This window comes from Sphaeramia orbicularis, chromosome 10 (assembly GCF_902148855.1).
Source record: "Sphaeramia orbicularis chromosome 10, fSphaOr1.1, whole genome shotgun sequence".
Taxonomy (NCBI): Eukaryota; Metazoa; Chordata; class Actinopteri; order Kurtiformes; family Apogonidae; genus Sphaeramia; species Sphaeramia orbicularis.
In genome coordinates, this window is record NC_043966.1 from 9,714,214 (window position 1) to 9,730,391 (window position 16,178).

At 32.2% G+C, this 16,178-nt stretch overlaps 1 protein-coding gene across 2 annotated transcripts in view; it reads right to left on the reverse strand.

Moving 5' to 3' along the window:
• The window catches only part of lingo2 (leucine rich repeat and Ig domain containing 2), a 908,701-nt gene that overhangs the window by 770,718 nt on the left and 121,805 nt on the right, over window positions 1–16,178 (reverse strand). For both annotated transcript variants that reach the window (XM_030145716.1, XM_030145715.1), the window contains exon 2: window positions 12,255–12,327. The gene's annotated coding sequence lies outside the window, so the exon portion shown is untranslated. The remainder of the gene's footprint in view (window positions 1–12,254; window positions 12,328–16,178) is intronic.

The window sequence follows — 16,178 nt, forward strand, 5'->3', positions numbered from 1 at the left end:
TGTCAATCAAATAAACAACTCAATGACATTTTACCAATATTTATGGTTCCCCATGGCTCTGTATGGACTGTAAATAATTAGCGTTAGTAAAAAGTAATCTAAACACACTGAACAGCCATGGTCGATAATCATTCTAGGTTTAATCACAAATAAATCAATTTTCAACCCAACCCCCGAAGTGGAGGAAAGGGGTACTGTTTTTGGTTTGTTTTTTTACACTTTAGCAGCAAAACTATTGGTTGAATTCATACCAAATTTGGTTTATGGATTACCAGTGACCCGAAATAGAAGTGATTACATTTTGGGAATAGTAGGTAAAGCTTGTAATTTTTAATGAATTTTTAAATTTTTTTTTCCCCCCATTTATTTATAAAGGGGAAAATTTAAAATGTCTCTAACAGCAAAACTACTGGTTGAATTCATACCAAATTGGGTTTATAGATTGCCAGTGACCCAGAATAGATGTGGTTACATTTTGGGAACAGTAGGTAAAGCTTGTAATTTTTTATGAATTTTTAAAATCTTTTTTTTTTCTCCCATTTACTTGCAATGGGTGAAATTTCAAATGTCTTTAAAAACACCTTTTTTTTTCAATTTACACATATACAGAGGCAATTGATATGCTGACATCAGCTGGATCAACGCCAAAATAACCCTTTCATGCATACTGGTCACTACAGTGGACAGCTATTCTACAGCTTTTCTCTTCTATATTTACAGATTTTGTTGTTTTTGTTTTTGTTTTTTTTACACATATCTTTATTAAAGTTTTAAGACACTACATATCTTCTCTGACATGAATTGGTAACATGATGTAGATCTCTCCTGAGCATAAACCCCCAGAATCACAAGCCCTCCCCATAGTTTTCACACAATTTATTAGTAAATACATGTTTCTGTGCGTCAAAAATTAAACGTGTGGTGTCCAGCTGAGTGGATATTTTTGCAACTTCATGAAAAATAGGTTCATAAGATTTTTTTTTTTTTTTTTTTTTTTTTTTATGTATTTTTTAAAATTTTTAAAATTATTTTTATTTTATTAAATTTATTTTTCAGACAAATTTTCAATCGCATTGTTTTTTTTTCATGCCTAAAGAAAAATAAAAACACTCAGGAAAAAATTTATATTAAGGTTCTCATAATTCGTGCATGAAAGGGATAAGAAACAATAAGTGTGAGGGGTGGGATTTGTTGTGCCTGGCACCACTTGTTTTTATTTTATTTATTTAACCTTTGTCGAACCAGGTTAATTGAGAACTGATTCTCATTTTCAATAACAACCTGGATATATAGAGACCAACAACCACTCACTCACACCTATGGGCGATTCAGATTAACCAGTTTACCTGTTAACCCATAAAGACCCAGTGCTACTTTTGTGTCAGTTCCCAATTTTTTTCTCTATATTTAACCTTTCTTAAGTGATTTATCACCACTTATTATTTTACTATCCTCTGTATTTTGCATTTTTTCAGTAAAAATCAAGTATTTTCCTATATTTAATTCATTGAACATGTAGATGTTAAAAAAATTTAGCTTATCTTTTGTATTGTATTTAATGGCTTTTTCTTGTTCTTAGTATTATTATTATTATTATTATTATTATTATTATTATTATTATTATTATTATCATCATCATCATCATCATCATCATCATCATCACTATTATTATAATTATTACTATTTACTACATACTTTTATTATTATTATTATTATTATTATTATTATTATTATTATTATTATTATTATTATTATTATTATTATCATCATCATCATCATTATTATCATTATTATTATTTATGTCATCTTGGTAACTAACAATTTTTTTTTTTTTTTTTTTTTTTAATTGTATCTTATCTATATTTTTCTATTGTATTTAATGGCTTTTTCTTATTATTATCATCATTACTATTACTATTATTATTCATGTTACAGGACAAAAATGGGAGATAAGAAAAGAAGAAGTGAAGGCATTGGAGATATACAGATAGATTTTGTCCTTTCTGAAAAAGAACAGAAATAAACAAAAACAACATTGTAAAATGTCTGGTATTTTCTTACCAATGAATATTTAATTCATTGAACATGTAGATGTTCGGGTCAAAACATGGCATTCGAAATCTCTCTCACAAGACATTTTTGAGACAATTTGACAGATTAGTGTTGCTAAAATGACCCACATTTTTACTTTTGAATTCATTTTTGCTTTAGTTGAACCATAAGGGATTATCCAAAACAAGGAGCTACTTTATATTGAAATAAAAGTTGGAATGGCGATCAATTAAAGTACGCTCTCTGACAGGACATTACTGTGTTTTGACCCGTTCATAAATCCTCACAGTAAAGCTGAGAGTTACTATGCCAAAAACATATTGTATTGAAAAAGTTAAGTCACTTTTTTTTTAACAAATTTAGCTTATCTTTTGTATTGTAATTAATGGCTTTTTCTTGTTATTATTATCATCATCATTACTATTATTATAATTATTACCATTATTACTATCTACTGCATACTTATTACATTTTTTTTTTTTTTTTTTTATGTCATCTTGGTAACTAACAATTTTTTTAAAAAATTCTATCTCATCTATATTTTTCTATTGTATTTAATGGCTTTTTCTTGTTATTATTATCATCATTACTATTATTATTCATGTTACAGGACAAAAATGGGAGATAAGGAAAGAAGAAGTGACGGCATTGGAGATATACAGATGTCTTCTTATTCTTCTTATTCTTCTTATTCTTCTTCTTATTATTATTCTTATTATTATTATTTCAAGTCATTTTTTCTTCAGTTTTCTCTATCATTAACTAAACATAAAACAAGTGTCTCCATTCACTGTCATTGATCCAACTCCATGGGTTTTACTGGGGAATCAATGTTGTAGAAGATGACAGTGTTTCCATGGTAACTACGGAGCCTCTGAACGTCCGAATGGCTCATATCTGATGACCGTGAAAAGACGACAAACTGTATTTTACACTAATTATTTCAACATATTCATAGGTTTAGTGGTCCTGAAGTTATTAAACATTTTAGATCAGCTGATCATTTTGGTCACCAGTGGCTGTTTGGGTCTTTATGGGTTACTATCAATCATCAGTACATACCATAACCTGGATATGAAATGACCTGCATCAGGAAATCAGGACGCTTTGGTCGTACGGTACAGCCACAAAAGCACAAAGATGGTAACAACAGAAGAAATATTTATTTATTTATTTATTTATTTATTTATTTATTTATTTATTTTTCCAAGTGTGATTTTCTGAGGTTGGATGATAAATTGCACATAGCGCTTCCATTCTGTGTCCCACACTCAGCATTTCATATGTCTTCGAAGACTCACAAGCTGTCTGAAAAGCTACAGTTGGTATAGATCATTTTTACTGCCATCACAATACCATTAACTGCAGGCTAGTAACGGCAACGTCTGCTTCAATTTTGTCAGCCCTCTGCAGAGCGATCAGCTTTTTACTGGATCCACATAAACCTCAGGAAACATTTCCACCCTGTCTTTGATTAGTTCTATTGGCAATTAAAAGAAAACAACCTGTCCGTGTTGTTAATAAAAAAAATAAAAAAACAGGATCGATGTAGTTAACACTTATAGCGTTTCTTTTTTAAATTTGATAATTAACATGAGATTTGGCAATAATTGGCTGCGTCACGCTTCATTGCCTTCCATTTCCCTGTGCCAAGTCCTCCCCTCTAACCTCGGCAGTACAATGCGGTGCTGCTGAATGGAGCTGGCATGGACCTGTGCGCCGCTCTTATCACGTTAAGCACAAAGACAGGGACTGGTACACCACAACGGCATTAATGACACTCCATGTGTGGGCTGAGATCACCCACCCGTGTTCAGCCCAGGGCCACATGTGTTCATGCTGCCATTTTGAGACGTCTTTTGAACAACAAACACACTGCGTCACTGGGGACTGCTATACATTTAGTTTAGTTCGAATATGGAACAAAACAAATTAATCCTACTTAGTCCTTATACATCAGGGGTGTCAAAGTCATTTTAGTTCAGTTCCACATTCAGCTAAATTTGATCTGAAGTGGGCCAGACCAGTAAAATAATAACATAATAATATTTAAATAATGTCAGTTCCAAACTTTTCTCTACGTTATAGAGCGAAAAAAGTAAATTTACATTAAGAAAAGGTTTACATCTGCAAACTATCCTTTCAAAAGATGTGAATAACTTGAACAAACTGAAAAAATAAGTAATTTTAACAATATTCTGCCTCAGTTTATCATTTACACATGTACATTATAACTTACAGATCACAGTGGCTCTACAAATACACAAAACATTTAGTATCAGGCAGAATATTGTTAAAATTGTACTTACTTCTCTTAAGACATTTCAAGTTGTTCATATTTGTTCAAGTTATTCACATTTTTTACGAAATTATACTTGTTTTAGTGTAAATACATGAAAATATTTACATTTACAAAGAGAAAAATTTGGAGTTGTCATTATTAATACGTTATTATGATAGTATTTGACTGGTCTGACCCACTGGAGATTGAATTGGTCTGCATGTGGAACCTGAACTACAAGGATTGTTAATTTCTTAATATCTATTTTTGCATTTCATCCCAAGGGCCCGACTGGACCCTTTGGCGGGCCAGATTTGGCCCCCGGGCCGCATGTTTGACACCTGTGTTATACATTAAATACATTATAGAATTACCATACAGCAATAATCATGCACAAGGCTACAGTTACCTGAAAATATATATATAAAAAAAAAATGTTTAGACATCGGGAAGGAGGTCATCAGTTAAGAGGGAAATTTAACTTCAAAATCAAAAACAGGACAACAACCTTAAAAAGTTTTTTTTTTTTAATCCGTTATTTCCAGTGTCTAATTATGGAACAATCTAAGTGGGGAACTCAAGCAAAGTCTAAACATTAACCAGTGTAAGGAAATGTACAAAAATATTTTTGTTTCGCAGTTAGATGTTTTTTGCAAGTTGTCGAGGTTTTTTCAACTAAATTAGGACCATTTTGCACCGCTAAATCCAAAAATGACATCTGTTTTTCTCAATCAGGTCAGGTTTTTTTTGCCAATTTGATTTTGAAAAATTTGATCTTCTCACAAAATTGATTACATTTTTGTGACTATCAGTTGATTTTTTTTTTTTATACAGTTCTCACCCAAAATAGGTTTTAAAAAAAAAGAGAAAAAAAATCATTTGATCACTTGATTCCTGTTAGGTACAATGGTGTATTCACCGCAGATGTAGCAGAATACGTCAGGCTTATTTTTGCAAGATCTTCTAGTCGAAGCCATTTCATTCACCTGTAATATTAAAAAAAACATCATAAATTGGCAAAAGTAAAATCTTCAGAACTGGTTTATTGCAAGAAATATGAAAGAGTTTTGTATCATATGGATGTGAAAATGCCCATAAATGTAAGCAAAAATGTTAAAAAGCCAATATGTAGCATAGTTCAGAAAGTTGACCTGATTGAGCAAAATTAATGTGATTTTTGGATTCAGCACACCAAAATGATCCTAAATCAGCTCAAAAAACTGAAACAATACATTTGCTGTTGACCAGTGTAATAAAAAAAAAAAAAAAAAAATATATATATATATATATATATATATATATATATATATATATATATATATATATATATATATATATATATATATATATATATATATATATATATATAAATAAAATAATAAATTTTATTTGTATTGCACTTTACATTTGTATCTAAAAATTTCAAAGTGCTACACGCAATAAATAAAAACAGAATAAAAATAGAAAATAAGTTAGCCAGATACAACAGTTTAAAAATAAAAAAACAACAGTTAAAAATGAAGACAATTAAAACAGGAGAAGCGTGCACAGATGTTAAAAGATCAAGGAAATGCTTTCCTGAATAAAAAGGTCTTCAGACCTTTTTTAAAAGTGTCCTCAGTCTGTGGGGCCCGGAGGTGATCAGGCAGGGCATTCCATAGATGGGGAGCAGCAGCTGCAAAAGCCCTGTCACCTGTAGTTTTAAGTTTTATCCTGGGGGGGCACAGACGGTGTGATTGGCCTGACCGGGTTCTGGAGGTGGTGTAGGGGGTGAGGAGTTCATAGTTTAGGCAAAGGGGTGAGAGCTAATAAAGTATGCTTCTTCTCACTCCTTTTCGAATACGACTTTTTATTTCCTTTTTTGTGTATATTATTATTTTTTGCTTCCTTGAATTTTCATTTCTATATTATGTTGTGCAAAGAAGTCAATTAGTAGCAATCAGGAAGCTTGTACCATTTCCAAATTTGAAATAAATCAATAACAAAAAAATAAGAAAACAAAACAAATAAATACAAAAACATAAACATGAAAAGAAAGTATGACTTCATTTGCATATTCGAAAAGGAGTGGGAGGAAGTACAATTTATTTAATCCCACTCCTTCTCCATAAACAGTCTATTGTTTAGCTTCCTATCAGCAGAATATATGAAAAATCAAGTCCCTCGCATCAGTTAACCTCACTTATCATCATCATCACATGCACATACACACCTATATTGACATACCAGAAAAGTAAATAAATAAATAAATACATACATACATTGGATCTTGGAGAGAAGGGTGCAACACATGAGGTCGGGCTTTTAAAACTACCCATGTTCTTAATTATGTTTCAATGTTTTCTAAATTTTAACTCTTGACAAATGAAATCCCTCCCACCCCTCTTAAAGTTCTATCACTTATATTTATTCTCTTTATTGGATCTCGGAGGGAAAGGTGCAACATATGAACTGGGTGTAATACTTAATTATGTTGCTGTACTATGGATTGTTGTGGTACAATGCTAAAATTGGGGCAATAGTATAGGTTAATTGCTGTATAAAGTTAATTAAAAAGGTGTAAAAGGACTGAGGGGTAGGATTAAATAAGTTTATACTTCTTCCTACACCTTTCCGACCATGCAAAATTCAGACTTGTATGTGCTTGAAGATAGATTCTGTCCATTTAAATGTTATTTTGTTTATGTCTTAACTTTATTTGTTTTGTTTTATTTTCTTTGCATGTTCGAAATAAAATAAAATAAATAAAATTAAAATAAATAAATGACCATGCTGATTTTCAGACAATGTGACTGAATTGTTTTGTAATACACAGACCACACAAATGCATTATTTTTACCGTCAAAGTTACTAAAACTCAAAGACGTCATTGAACTACAAACAACACCAATCATATTCAAAGCCAAAAATAATCTACTACCAGGAAACATACAGAAATTATTCACTCAAAGGGAAGGGAGTTCTAATTTAAGGGGTAGATTTAATTTCAAAATTCAGAGGGTGTGCACTACTAGGAAAAGTTTTAGCACATCTGTGTGTGGTGTTAAAGTATGGAATAGACTGAGGGAGGAGCACGAGGAATGTTCAAACAGAAGACAATTCAAAAACACTTATAAGAACAGGTTTTTCACAAGATATAGGGAAGAGGGTTATTAATTGTCACCATTCGTTCACTGTTGTTTATGTATACATTTCCTTCCTTGAGTTAGTTATTATTTGTTTATTTATTAGCTAGCACAACTAAGAAAGGCATTGGTAAAAGATTATATGTGTATTTGTATGTGTGTATATGTATAAACGTATATATGTGTATATGGATGAATGTGTGTGTGTGTGAATAGATATATAAATATAGAAGAGTAATGTAAAAGGAAGAGGGACATATATTATTAATAATATTCTAGGGAGAGGGGGTGAGATTAAATAAGTTGTACTTCTTCCCACCCCTTTTCGGGCATGTAAATGGAATTATTGAGCTTTTCTTCTGATAAGATTGTTATGATTCTTGATATTTGTATTATTATGTATGTTTTGCAAGTGCATATATGTTAAATTTCACTGCATGTTCAGAATAAATCACTTAACTTCATTGTATGCGTCCAAATGTGAATACAGCAATGTGTATTGTATTTTTATTTATTTATTTAGCACAATAAAAACAGTGCAGGGAGGGAACGAAGCCCAAAGGGTTTGTACAGAGTTCCACTCCCATCATCTATTATAAAATAAAAAATAGAAAGTACAAACATAAGAAAACAATAATTAAACAACAATTAACAATATAGAAAACGCTGAGAAAGTCAGGACAGGAGATGTTTTTTCAGTGAGTTTTTGAAAGATGTAAATGACAATATAGACTTTAAAGACATGTCTAGATTGTTCCACAATTTAGGACCTCTAAATAAAATATTAGATTGATGACCAGATGTTCGACAGAAGGGTAAATGAAGATTGTCACTATATCTAGTTGAGTATAAATGTAAATTGGATGAAAAACTAAAAAAAAATTATGAAAAGTGTCCGGAAGATCTTGCTTATTATTGATAAACTTGTGCACAAATAAACAGGAGTGATAAACACTGAGTTCATGAATGGGTAGTATTGAATATTTCCTAAAAATTGGTGCAGATGGTTCGTATCTACTAGACAGTGAGATTGTTCTCAGGAATCTCTTCTGGATTATCAAGAGTTTGCTGAGATAAATTGGATAAGTTCTTGACCAGACAATATTGCAGTAATTCATATATGGAAACAGAAAACTATAATACAAGGTCAAGTGAGCAGAGGGATGAATCAGGGGACAAACTTTTCTCAGTACTCCAAGCATCTTCATTGATCTTTTGCATACATGATTGATACGGCTATTCCAATTAAGACCTTCATCCAGAACAACACCCAAAAATGTGGTGTGGGGTACTTGACGGATTTCAGTTCCGTTAATTAATATTTTAGCTTCTTCTTTTGTGTAGGATTTATTTTTGTTGCAGAAGATCATGAAGTTAATTTTTTTACATCTTGTGTAGCACTGTTGTCCAAAACTAATTTCCCATATGGAACAATAAAGTTTATCCTGATCCTGACAAACATCCTTACGGAAGCGTATTGCATTCACAAAAAATAATAATTTCGGCTCTGTTTTTCTGAATTAATGAGATAATTATCTCATAATTACGGGAAAAAATAAGTTAAAAAAAAAAAAAAAAAAAATCGGCGCTGTTTTTCTGAGTTTATGAGATACTGTTTCCTGAAAAAAAAAAAAAAAGCTCTGTTTTTCTGAGTTTATGAGATACTGTTTTCCGAAAAAAAAAAAAAAAAAAAAAGCTCTGTTTTTCTGAGTTTACGAGATACAGAAAAACAGCTTCTTTTTTTTTTTTTCCCCCCGGAAAACAGCATCTCATAAACTCAGAAAAACAGAGCTTTTTTTTTTTTTTTTTTTTCCGGAAAACAGTATCTCGTAAACTCAGAAAAACAGAGCTTTTTTTTTTTTTTTTCAGGAAACAGTATCTCATAAACTCAGAAAAACAGAGCTTTTTTTTTTTTTTTCCAGGAAACAGTATCTCATAAACTCAGAAAAACAGAGCTTTTTTTTTTTTTTTTCAGGAAACAGTATCTCATAAACTCAGAAAAACAGAGCTTTTTTTTTTTTTTTTCAGGAAACAGTATCTCATAAACTCAGAAAAACAGAGCTTTTTTTTTTTTCCAGGAAACAGTATCTCATAAACTCAGAAAAACAGCGCCGATTTTTTTTTTTAAACTTATTTTTTCTCGTAATTATGAGATAATTATCTCATTAATTCAGAAAAACAGAGCCGAAATTATTTTTTTTGTGAATGCAATACGCTTCCGTACATCCTTGAAGGCAACAAAATGAATACACAATGAAGTAAACAATAAGATGTGAACAACAGCGATCAAACAAAACATTAACAAATCAACAAACACACACCAAAAAAACAACAAACCAGACCAAAAAACCCATGTGTTCATACTCAAACACCTACATAGAACTAGTAGAAGTATAACGTTAGGACAACCAACTGTTTTACTGCATTCGCTATCGTGGTGTTTACACATTTACTCACCCTTAAGGATTGGAATCAAGAACCAGTTCCCAGTAGCTCATTTCCTTGGAATCATTAGCCTGTTTGTTTAATAATTCCACTCATTGGTTCTGCAACATCATCACGTCAAATGCATCTTCGGGTCCTTTTCGTATGTTGGTTCAGAAGCCTCTAAAGCAGGGCTCACTAACCCTGGTCCTCCACAGCTACTATCCTGCATGCTTAGTTTCATAGTTTCCCTCTTCCAACACACCTGACGGTTGTTATCAGACTTCTGCAGGGCTGGATGATAGGCTGATCATTTGAATCAGGTGTGTTAGAAAAGGGAAACATCTAAAACATGCAGGATAGTAGCTCTGGAGGACCACGGTTTGTGACCCCTGCTCTAAAGTATGGTTGGATTTCACCAGTAAACACGACACTAGGGCCATTTTCAACAGTTGCAGAGCTTCAATTATGACACATGGTTAAATATCACCAACATGTACAGACTTTTAACCGCTGCTTCCAATTAAACGTCTTTGATTGGCTGCTTAGCGAAGGGGGCGGTGACTGTGGAGGCGGGGGCCTACAGCAAAGCGTCCTCTGTTACAGCCGCTAGCATTCAGCTCCTCTGGGTTTTATCGATTATGTTCATGTTAGCGTCATTTCACTGAGTACACCTGCTTTACTGGTGTTTATGAATAATCTCCATGTTCTATAATTAGATTTATATAAGGATGAGGCTCAGGTAGATCTAACAGTCCTTTAACTGCACCTTTAGAACCCTTTATGAGGTCTGAGCCAATCACATGAAAAAAAATGTATTCCCTAATCCAATGAGAATAGAGAGGGAATCAAGAGAGAGAGAGAGAGAGAGAGAAAGACAGTGAGAAAGAGATAGATAGATAGATAGATAGATAGATAGATAGATAGATAGATAGATAGATAGATAGAGAGAGAGAGAGAGAGAGAGAGAGAGAGAGAAAGAAAGAGAGTGAGAAAGAGATAGATAGATAGATAGATAGATAGATAGATAGATAGATAGATAGATAGATAGATAGATAGATAGATAGATAGATAGATAGAGAGAGAGAGAGAGAGAGAGAGAGAGAGAGAAAGAAAGAGAGTGAGAAAGAGATAGATAGATAGATAGATAGATAGATAGATAGATAGATAGATAGATAGATAGATAGATAGATAGATAGATAGATAGATAGATAGATAGATAGATAGATAGATAGATAGATAGATAGATAGAGAGAGAGAGAAAGAAAGAGAGTGAGAAAGAGATAGATAGATAGATAGATAGATAGATAGATAGATAGATAGATAGATAGATAGATAGATAGATAGATAGATAGATAGATAGATAGATAGATAGATAGATAGATAGATAGATAGATAGATAGATAGATAGATAGATAGATAGAGAACAAAGCATAGGTCAGTCATTAAATTGCAAAAAAAAGATCCACTCATTCCATCCCATCTATAACTTTTACTGTTGGACTCGTTTACATTATTGCGATATCTGTGGAAAATACGTTTTTTCTGCATCTTTTTACATTTTATGATGTTTCACACTGATATTTAGATCCAGTCCATTCCACTAAACCACTCCACAACATGAAGTGCACATCTATTTCAGATTTGTTCTTCTAAAATGCTGTTTCATATTTTGTTTTATTTCATAATAAAACCAGAATCACTGAAATTCTTTTTACTTCCCACCTCTACTCTTCCTATACTTCCACTGGCAGAGTGAACATCACATACATCTGCTCTAAACGCTTAAACCACATAAACAGGATGTGTAGTGGAGTTCACACACAGATGTCTAATTACTCAGATTCATTAGGTTTTTGTCTCATTTCTTCCAAATTCAGCTGAGTTGACTCAGTAATGTCAATGTTTGACTCCTCTGCGACGGGTGAAAAAAAGGCGTACATGAAAAGAACCGTGTGTTGTGTTGGCCTATTTTAAAAAGCCACCCACGGATTCACCGGCTATCAGTGCACCTGCGGGTGCATTTCTATTTAACAACCATCTTACAGAGGGAATCTAACACAGTGCAATGATGCCAGAAGCTTTTTCAATCATGTCACCGTTCCCACAGTGTCCAAATCACCTCTTTCTCCTTCAAAGAATATGAAGGTAAAAAGGGACGTTTTCCTGTTGGCTTTGTCTTCACGTTTATTTCCCAGTTTTTCAGCAGGTGATTTCCAGCCCATCCTGACTGTTGTCTATTCATAGCACTAGGAATATTCATATGAGGCACACCGTTTCCAAAATCTATACCGAGTCATGCATGAAGACCTGCGTTTCTCCCTGTGGAAAACATTTATTTATGCTAATAAACACAGGGAACATGGTCTTACCATATGGGAACAGCAGCACGGAACATGTCTGCTTCCTGCCAGGAGAGCTGAGAGGTGTCTACACAGATTTAGTCTGAAACACAAAAAAAGGAAAGTGTTGTGTGAAGGCACACAATCTGAATGACTTCCGTTCTTCCACCACAGACACAACACAAGTATGTGGAAAAGAAGCATGCACCAAGCCTGTGGCATCCAGTCACAGTGGAAGAGGATCAGAGCAGTACCTTTAACAGAAATGAAAAGCCTGGACGTTCCATAACGTGCCTATGTGCTGTACATTAAGACACTAAGTCACACAGACAAAACTACGGAAGAGGATTAGGAGCACTGGAAATGACAAGAAATTAAGGTCCAATATATTTGTTTTATGATTCTTCTGAGAAAAGAGTCAGAATTCTGATGTTAAGCTCAGAAGTCGGACTTTTTTCTCAGATTTCTGACTGTTTTAAATATTTTTTTCATTATTGTTCTGATATTAAAATCAGAATTCTGAGGGGAAAAAAAGTCTGAACTCTGACTTGTTTTCTCAGAATTCTGATTTTAATCTCAGAATTCTGACTGTTCAATTTTTTTTTTGTTTTTTTAATCACTGTTCTGATATTAAAATCAGAATTCTGAGGGGGGGAAAAAAAAGCCTGAATTCAGATTTTTTTCTCAGAATTCTGACTGTTTAAATATTTATTTTGATTAGTATTCTGAGATTAAAATCAGAATTCTAAGAAAAGAAAGTCAGAATTCTAATTTTTTTTCCAGGAATTCTGAGATTAAAATCAGAATTCTGAAAAAACAAAGTCTGAATACTGATTTTTTTCCCTCAGAATTCTGAGTTTGATCTCAGAATTCTGACTGTTTAATTTTTTTTATTATTGTTCTGATATTAAAATCAGAATTCTGAGAAAAAAAAAAGAAGCCTGAATTCAGATTTTTTTTTTCTCAGAATTCTGATTTAAATCTCAGAATTCTGACTCTTTTAAACATATATATATATATATATATATATATGTATATATATATATATATATGTATGTGTATATATATATATATATATATATATATATATATATATATGTGTGTGTGTGTGTATATATATATATATATATATATATATATATTCATTTTCGTTTATTTGTTGATTTTTTTTTTTTTTTTGTTGCATTTCTCTTCATTTTGTTTGGTATTTTGTTCGTCTTTGTTTCATATTGATTTTTTTTTTTCCATTTCCACATTTGTGGCTAAATTGGCTTATTTTTGTTACTTATTTATTACTGGTATAAAAAAATAAATAAAATGAATACAGTAAATCTCATCTTGTCTGAACAAAAGGGTTAAATCCTAACACTAAATACAACCACTTTGGTTTACAGAAGTTTTTTTTTTTTTTTTAACCTGAAACTGTTGTTTTTCTTGCTGTTCATACTTCATATTTATCAGATTGGATCTAAATACGGAGACAAATACACACGTGTGGACATTAGAACTTTAATAAACCAACAAACCTTATGTTGGAACAGGACTTGTACACTGCGCTGTATTTCTTCCACATTAACAAACAAAAAATATGTTTTATCTACGTCTGAAAATTGACTGCATTTAAAATTACAAAATGACATAATCCATGATTTGGTTTGATTTTCTTCGTGCCCAACACCATCTGGTTCTCCATAATCAACGTGCTTCGTTAAAGTAGAGTTCCCTGGACAGTTCGTTACTTCAGTTTGCATTTGTATATAGACGATAAAACACAAAAAGCACTCGTGATTTCAACATCGGACCGTTCTGCCAGGTTTTTTTTCTCCTTACGGACACTTCTACTGTTCAACTCGAAGCACTTGAATGAATGAAAACATGAATCCACGTCTGTGAGGCAACAGTTGAAAGACTTCTTACTCAATGTTGAATGTTATAATGATTTACAATTACTGTGGAGTATTAACTTGTTTTACAGACCTTTGTGTAAATCAAACACCAATCGGAGTATCGGTTTTAGCGTGGGGCTTTTCTCTATGTGCCAATTCTTTACTTCTTTATACTTTCTAATTAGATTTGATGAAACTGTGTTTGAAGTGAAGACAAAGATCACAAGTACAGAAAATCCTCATTCTGCCATTCACTGTATATGCGCCTGTTTGACAGCGGTGTTTTGAAATAATGAGATCCCTGCTACGATTTAGGCTGAAACGTATGCGCCGGCAGAAAATGAGCATGACAGGGAAAGCCAAAGAGCTACTGGAGTTTTTAACCCATAAACACCCAGTGCTACTCCTGAAAATGTCACTATTTTTAACCTTACTGAAGTGATTTATCACCATTTATTCTAATATTATGCTCAGTTTTTTGCAATTTTAAGTAGAAATCAGACTTTTTTAATATTTTTAACCCATAAAAACCCTGCATTACTTATATGTCAGCTCCCGAATTAAATTTTCTCAATATCTAACCTTTCTTAACCCCTTTAGCCCTATCAGCCCGCCCGCAGGCCGAAAAAATTATATTAACCCTTTCATGCATAGTGATCACTATAGTGGACAGCAATTCTACAGCTGTTCTCTTGTATATTCATGTATTTACTTGTTTTAGTTCCATATCAGCCAACACAGTGGACGCTTATGCATCATCTCATAAACTGCAATTCATACCATTACTCTAACTTTGCTGTTGTTGATTGGTTCTTGAGTGGAAATCAATTGTTAATTGTTATTTTATGCATATTATCTCCATGAAGTGAGTAATAACTAGTATTAGAATATGTTAAAATGTGAGAAAACATCAGATTAGCTGCATTAAACATGGTTTAATTTCACTGTTTTCGTATCACTTCATCATATTTGGTTTTAAATACATGTTTCTTTGCTTCAAGAATAAAATTCATGTTGTAGCTGAGTGGACATTTTTGTAAATCTATGGAAAAAAAACCACAATCTTATTGTTTTTTTCGTGCCTAAGGAGGAATAAAAACACTCAAAAAAAACAAAACAAAACAAAAAAAACCCCTCAACTTTAAGGTTCTCATAATTCATGCATGAAAGGGTTAATATTCATCTACTATAAAAATATAATAACTCAGGACAATGGATGTTTTTTTCAACTTTTGCTCAAAGTTTAGACCCTAATGTTAATAAAAGTACAGCAAAAGTGTATTTTAGTGCAAACTTTAATGTTCAAACATGATTTTTAATCTTTGTGGGGTGAAATATACACTATGAAAAATCTCCGACACAAACAATTAATTTATGCATATCATCGTCAATCCAGCCAAAAAAAAAAAAAAAAAAAAACAGGCGAGGATAAAAAAAATTCTAATTTCTCTTTTAGTTTGTTACAGTTTACTCAGGCATAGTAATAGATACAATATTTTAGACAATGGGAATAGATTCTGTGAGGTCTGTAAATGTCCATAGACACCAAGAACATCCATTTGAACCTTGTTATTATAAGTATTATAAGGAATTCTTCATTTACTTTGGGTATGTCTTTTTAGGCGTTTTTCCCCTGAAAATATGGTCAGGGTTAAACAGTTAAGTATAAATCAGATATTTTTTTTATATTTTTAACCCATAAAAACCCAGTATTACTTATATGTCAACTCCCGAATTAAATTTTCTCAATATCTAACCTTTCTTAACCCCTTTAGCCCTATCAGCCCACGCGCAGGCCGAAAAAATTATATTAATATTCATCTACTATAAAAATATAATAAATCAGGACAATGAATGTTTTTTTTCAATTTTTGCTCTAAGCTTAGACCCTAATGTTAATAAAAGTACAGCAAAAGTGTATTTTAGTGCAAACTTTAATGTTCAAACATGATTTTTAATCTTTGTGGGGTGAAATATACGCTATGAAAAATCTCCGACACAAACAATTAATTTATGTATATCATCGTCAATCCAGCCAAAAAAAAAAAAAAAAACAGGCGAGGATAAA